Genomic DNA, 6725 nt, shown 5'->3' with positions numbered 1-6725 from the left:
ACTGAGCCACCCAGGTGCCCCAACATTAAGTTTTTGTGGAACAAGTATTTTCTGGAACAAATCTGGTTTGATCAATTTAAAAGAAAAGTAGAAGCCTTTGAAATATGTAGCTGTTGTACAAAATGGTGGTCAGGAACTTATTTTGCAAAGGTATTTTCATCAAGATTAATTCTAATTAATTCTAACCTCATCAAAATTAATTCTCCCACATAAATTCTGCAGTCAAGCAAGGATTCACAGATCAGTATTTTTCTCCATATATTTTACTAACTTTAGCTTTTACCAGTATATGCTTTCTATTTGCAGTTACCATATTTTTCAATTTCAATATTTTCCAGATCATCTTTACAGACTTGGGTCTGCCAAGAAATTTCAATTCTTCTGACAGCTTCACCGTGTACGTTTTAGCCACTGTCACTTTTATTTCGAGCTGATTTGTCTCTGCCATAGGAGTCATCACGAGCCGAGTGAAGGAGTGGCCTCTCATGCCTATCCCTTATCTGGTCTTCAAGAAAATAATTTTCCCCAAATACTCCAGGATGACTGGATGGTTCAGATTGGACAGCATCCCCTTCTCCACGATCTAAATAAAAATAAACCCAGCCCGTGTCCTTAGCGTTCTCCAGAAATCCTCTGCAGCACCTCTTGGGCTCCTCCCAGTCCCAGGGGAGGAGGGACAGGGAGGAAGGGCCAGCCTCAGCCAGGAGGGCGGAGAAGGTAGGGGAAGAGGCTGGTCTCTTACCCGGGGAGAAGGGGCGGCAAGCGTTGGGGGAGGGGAGGCAGGCGTCAGGAGAGGACAGGAGCAGTTCCATGAGCAGGTGAGCCCAGAGAATGGGGGAAATCCAAACTCGTGCTGCCACCTTTTCCTTACACCCCCAGCCTCCTCGCCCGCCATGTCCTCACCAACCTATGCACACGCCTTCCACGCTGCTACAGGTGCATGCAGTCATCCCGCTGTTGCCCTGTCACCGTGGCGTGTCACTCTGAAGGGAGCTGCTCCGTGTCCCTCTCATCCAGACAGCACCTTCATCCGGGAGGCAAATCGCCTCTGATGGCAGCGGCTTCAGAAGAGTGAGCTCTGGTTGCCAGGAGCAATGTCGCCCATTGACATTTTCCTGGCAGGGCCTCCGTGACTGTCAGCAGGGCTGCCTGGCGGGGCCCATGGGCTGGCAGCGAGGGCTCTGACATGTGCGCGCTGGATGGAGGCCCTCTTTAGGGTGACGAAGGTCCAGGAAGAGGACGTGTTCCGCAGAGCGAGCGCACGACCGTGGGGTGCAGGGCTCCCGATGGACGCACCACCGGCTGTCCTCAGGCCTTCCCTCTGCCCCAGCAGCGCGGGGTCAGCTCAGCCACAGGACCCGGAGGATTTGAAGGCCGGAGCTCCCTTGAGGAAGCGTTCTGCTTGCGTTTCTTGTGTTTCCTGCTCGCACAGTGACTTGAGCTGCTTGGCGCGGGGAGGAGGGAGGTATAGCCCAATAGCTCTGCTCTCCCATCTCAAGGCACCACTGCGAATCTTGGCTGTGCCTTCAGCCGCAGGGCTGGAGGGTACGTGTCTGAAGGAAAGGCAATCAGGGCTGGCGGGGTGATGCCGTGATGCTTGGCTTCCCCGCACTTCAGTGGAAAGGAAAATAGACTTTTCCTTGGGCTCCTCCGACTCCCGGCCAGCACCACACCCCGGCGCCCCTCCGCACAGGCCTGGCTCTGTTCACCTCCTAGACCCCGGTACCTGCCCTGCACCTCCTCTTCCCTCCCTTTACACCTGGCCCTTGCGAAACTCTCTGCTGCCTCCTCTTGAGTGACACCCGTGCTTGGTCCTGACCTCTAAGTACAAACGTCCAACCACTGCCTTGTCTCAGATGTTCGTGGGCACCCATGCTCAGCACCTGCCTGGGACTCCTTCCCACTAGCCCCGTGCTGTCCTGGGAAATCCCATTCCTCGGAAACTGTCCTCTCAGGCAGTGGAGAGCCACATCTCCTACGCCCCCAAAACAGAAATCTCTCCTGGACGCTTCTTCTGACACTCCTTGGATCAGGCCTCCTGCCCAGGCCCACAGCCCCTGGCGTTCATGACCTGCCATTTTCTCACTTGGTTTGCTCTTACTTCTGGGCCTTTCCCTCGGCTGCTGCTCCTGGTTTCCCTCCTCCCTCTGCCAGACGGACATTCCCTAGACACAAAGCTAAATATGAAACCACCACATCGTGTAGTCCTTGGTGACTCCCCGGGGCCCGGAGGGAGAGCCCAGAGGCTGAAGTTCAAAGTGCTAAGTCTGACCACGGTCACCCAGTTGTCCGGCCTCCTTGAGGCTCCCCTTTGCTTTCAGTCAAAACCACTCTGGACTTGAATCTTCCGTGAAGTCTGGCTCCAGCCCTGAGGACTTCCGGGGCTCCTGGGTGCTGAAGCCTTCCCATCCTCCACCCCTGCTCCCCACAGACCTCCCACCACTGCCCTTCCTTTCACCAACAACTCTTCCACAGGAGTGTTAGGACACATGGCCGTCCTGGCTGGAGGTTTCAAGAAGACCTAAAAGGAAAAGAAACAGAAAGAGGTCAGATTGTCAGATTGTACACTGGGATCTCAGTGCTCCGGGGCTCACCACTCAGCCGTGCCCTTTTCCGGGGCAAACCCCTAACAGCGCTGCGGTGGCTGCGACCAAGGCGGCTGACCGCGGCTGGCGGGCAGCCCCGGAGCAGAGCAGTGGGGCCCTGAGCTGCAGTCCCTGCGGCTAAGCTTGCATGGCTGTGGGCACTCTCCCTAACCTCCGCTTCCTTACCCGAGAAAGGGGAATAATAACCCCCTGCTTGCTGCCGCGAGTTATGAGAGACAAATGAGAAACCCTGGGCAGCTGTAAAAATAGAGAAGGTTCCTCGAGGAAACGAGCCAGGCTGAGAGGCAGGCCAGTCCCTCCTCCTGGCGGACCTCACAATCCAACCCTACAAGGTGTCTAACACATTGAGAGTTTCGGAAATGCCTTTTCAATATGGTGAAGGAGAAGAGGGCCCAGGAGGAGGTGAAAGCTGGGGTCCAAGCAGCGGAAAGCCGGCAGCAGCTTCAGCTGGAAAACAAACCCCTGAGTGCCTCCCACGGAGATCCTGACGGTGGAAACCCTGTCCGGGGGGATGATACATGCCTCTGGGGTCTCGCAGCCTGGGGGAGTCGAGCTGGCTAGGACCAATCAAAGCCCGCTTAACCTGGAGAATAAACCGCTGTGATCCTGTGCGCTTCCGGGAACAGCCTCAGGCCGGGCAACACGGCTCACTGGTGTGAACGGACGCCCCGGGGGACTGTCCCAGGAAGGATGCACGGAGGACTCAGGGGGCAGCACGGGGGCACCATGACGCCTGAAGTCCTGTGGCTGCTGCAGGCAGAGCCCTGCCGGGGGCGGGGCGGGGGGCGCGGTGGCAGCCCTGGGACCTTTAGGACGCGATGCCGCCACAATCCAGGAGTCGCAGGCCAAGGCCTCTCAAGTCGCAGCTCCGTGATGTGTGCTCAGAGGCCTGCGGTGAGGCCACTGTGTGACCCAAGGGACCAGTGCCCGCCTGACCTACAGAAAGTGCCCTGGGAAGAGCAGGCCCCGGGGAGAGGAGCGGCGCCGGGGGCCGGGTCCCTGCCTTCTTCCTCAGCATCCTTGCTGGCCGAGGCTTATTGAAGGTGCGCCCTTACCTTTTGTTCCTGGGACTCCATTTAAATGAAGAATGTTGACTTGTTGCCAAAGTCCACACTCCACACGCACATTCTCAGCCAAGTTTAATAACAGGAAGGTCAACTTTGACCCTGATGACTTCATGAGAGTTTCTTATAAATGAGCTTCCAGGCTCCAGATAGGGCCCCCTTCCTGCTGTGAATGTTTATTAGCAACCTGCCAAGGAGGTGGAAGTCCTTCCCCCGAAAGAGGAGAGCAGCTCGGGATGTCTCGGGGTGTGTCCCCCGGGCCCCCCCTGAAGAGCCTCCGGGTGGCGGGGGAAGGGCCAGCACCGGACTGCACACCTCCGCAGGCCGCTTTCCTCCAGGGGCCGAGCACAGGCCTGGCTCCTCCTCCGCCGTGCGAGGACATGAAAGCCGAGAATGCCACCGGGGATACAAATAGCAGGCTCGGGAAGAGAGTTCATTAAGCATTCGATTGTCTTCGCCCCAAATTATATTCCTGGGAATTTCACGTAAAATCGTTTCATACTGTATTTTAAAACAAAGCAAAACAAAACAACAAAACCGCAAACTCATCTCAGCCGAGGGCTCCTGGCAGACGCCGTGTTTGAATCGGGCATGGAACGGAGCGGGCTGGATGCTACGTTGGTTTGTGGCAGGATATATTCATAAATCAGTCTTAAAGTACAGATGCTTTGTTCCCTAATGTGAATGAACTGGTTAGAAATGAAAACAAAAATCAGAAACAAAAAACACAAATAGCCTAAGACATTTGTTGACTAGTCTGGCCCCACCGGAGTTTAAGTCACCTTGAATTCGGGGGAAATGAGCTCCAATCAGTACCCGGCATCTGCATATGTTAGGGCCCCTTTTCTTTCCCTTAAACCCTGCAGCCATCTCCATCCCTCCTCGACCCTCCCTTTGCCTCCCACACACACACACACACACACACACACACACACACACACACACTGAAATTTTGAAATTCAACTTTTAACACCTGCTCAAGGAGAAATCCCTACTCGTGTACCGACCATCATCCTCTACGCCCACACAGAATGTTGGGTGCATCGGACTGAAAGAAAGGATGCGAACGGCCACCCACGTTGCTTTGGGGGAGGACCCGGAGCCCCTCCTCCGGGAGTGAACCGTCTCTAAGTCAACAGCCCCTGCTGCGCTCCCCTCTCCTCCTCCAGGATTTGTGGATGTCTGGAAGAATGGCTCCATCTTTCTCCTCTGGGAGGGCTCACCCTCCGCATCCTTTTCGAGAGACGGCCATTCACCCTGCGCCCTCCCCAGCCTGGGAGGGCAGATTCAAAGTCTTTCTCTTTAAGTCTGACCTAGCAAGAATATATCTTAAAAATTTAACACACATTTAAGTCTCCTTGGGACAGCAATCCATCATTTGCAAAATAGCCTCCACAAGCCAAGGAGGACCAAGGTTCAAGTTCAAATCCAAAGGCCTCTCCTAGCAATGTAGTAGGGTGCCTGACAATTGGGAAGTATTTTTTTCCTCTTGAATTGAGAGGATGTTGAACCAGAGGCTGATGCTGGGCAGAACAAGAGGCTTGGGACAAAATGCCTCATACACGTCCTAGTCTTGTGGCTCCCTGCCATTGACTTCTCTGACCCCGCCCCTTCACTTGAGAGACTAGTCATACCCTTCAGACCTATTATCAAGATAAGGAGGAAATGTTCTGTCTCCGTCCACCGTCTTTATTCTTCACAATATTCTTAGAAACAGTTTGGAAACAAATGGAAAATGTACTGACAATGATTTCTGATGAAACCAAGTAAAGTCAGCCACAGTAACCAAATCCCTCTGAAGAAAGACCTAGCACCATCTCTCCTGCAAGGATCTTTCTACAGATGAGGCACCCTCACACCTAACTGGACTGGAGATCTTAATTTTGGGCCCACTACCGGAGAAGACCCCAGATCAGCCAGCCATGAGCCAGAACATCTGCCATTGCGTTTGATGGCATCATAATTCCCTAGAGCAGAGAGACACTTTGGGTCATAGCCGTTCCGGAAGCTTCATTTTTAGAGGTGCAGGCCCCTATGCCTGGAAAGTAGGCATGGCTCACCTGACAAGGTCGGGTAGCAGGTTAGTTGAAAAGGAAGGTGAGAGTACGGAGTTCAGCTCTGCAGACATCACGCAGAAGCAAGGCCATATTGCCACGTCGAGGCTGGGCGTGGAGTTCCCTGGTTGACACCTTACAAGGACAGGTAAGGAGCATGCAAGTGTCTTCACCAGACAGGAGGCAGACGAAAGGTTATACCTCCTCCTCCGTGATGCCTTTATCCTTACTGTCAAGCTTCCGGGACTCCCCCAACCCCCCCATGCCCTCCTGTCTTCTGCCTGGCTTTTAGAACTCTTTCAGTATTTGGTTTGGAACATCTTCTGTTCACCAACTGGGAATAAGTATGAGAATTCCAAGGGAGTGGTTTCCATGGCAACAACAATCTCATGGAAGGTTTCAGAACTTTTCCCTCCTACTCATGGTACTGCAGAAATTCAGAAAGCATAAGGCACAGAGACAAGTGCTAATTATCTGACCTGAATTTGCTGTGGAATGGCGGGTAGAAGAAAGACAAATGCACTGTGGTCTGGCAGACATTTCTCATCGGCACACATCCAAATGACTTCCTGGAAGTGAATCATGATCATATTATTGTAATTTTTTTTTGTTAGAGGTGGCACCAGATATCAAAGAGAGGGTCATTTGTCTTGTACTGTGAAAGGCTCAGCCTCATGCTTTTGAGGGTGCAGAGTTGTGCTCTGGTACTGTCTTTCCGTCAGCCTGGCAGAAATGATGATCACGTTGGCTGTGATGTCTGCATACCTTCGAGGCAGGTGCAGGGACAGAGTAGCCCACAGTCATCAGTATTTAAACACAGACTCTGTGGTCTTAGATGTCTAAATGCCAGGCCCTGACTAGGCAGATGGACTTCGGATTATGAGGTGAAGGGCTTTCTCTGGTGATGAAACCCCAGGGGTGAGAGGGGCTTGGATCCATGCTGGGAGCACTTGGACCAATGGGAGGAAGGGGCAAGTTCCTTTGCATCGCTCTCTGTGACA

The 6725-nt window shown here is 53.5% G+C and overlaps 2 long non-coding RNA genes across 2 annotated transcripts; both read right to left on the bottom strand.

Moving 5' to 3' along the window:
- Positions 1-241: 241 nt before the first annotated feature.
- On the bottom strand, positions 242-1547 carry LOC115274022. Its single transcript, XR_003901050.1, has 2 exons — positions 908-1547; positions 242-583 (listed from the first exon to the last, which is right to left on the bottom strand). It is a non-coding gene; the product is annotated as an uncharacterized LOC115274022 (long non-coding RNA).
- Positions 1548-3728: 2181 nt separating this feature from the next.
- Positions 3729-6027, bottom strand: LOC115274016. The gene is made up of 2 exons (XR_003901048.1): positions 5731-6027; positions 3729-4359 (listed from the first exon to the last, which is right to left on the bottom strand). It is a non-coding gene; the product is annotated as an uncharacterized LOC115274016 (long non-coding RNA).
- Between the last annotated feature and the right edge of the window lie 698 nt (positions 6028-6725).

Source organism: Suricata suricatta, chromosome 2 (genome assembly GCF_006229205.1).
Source record: "Suricata suricatta isolate VVHF042 chromosome 2, meerkat_22Aug2017_6uvM2_HiC, whole genome shotgun sequence".
NCBI classification, from domain to species: Eukaryota; Metazoa; Chordata; class Mammalia; order Carnivora; family Herpestidae; genus Suricata; species Suricata suricatta.
This window is presented reverse-complemented; position numbering and strand designations above follow the sequence as displayed.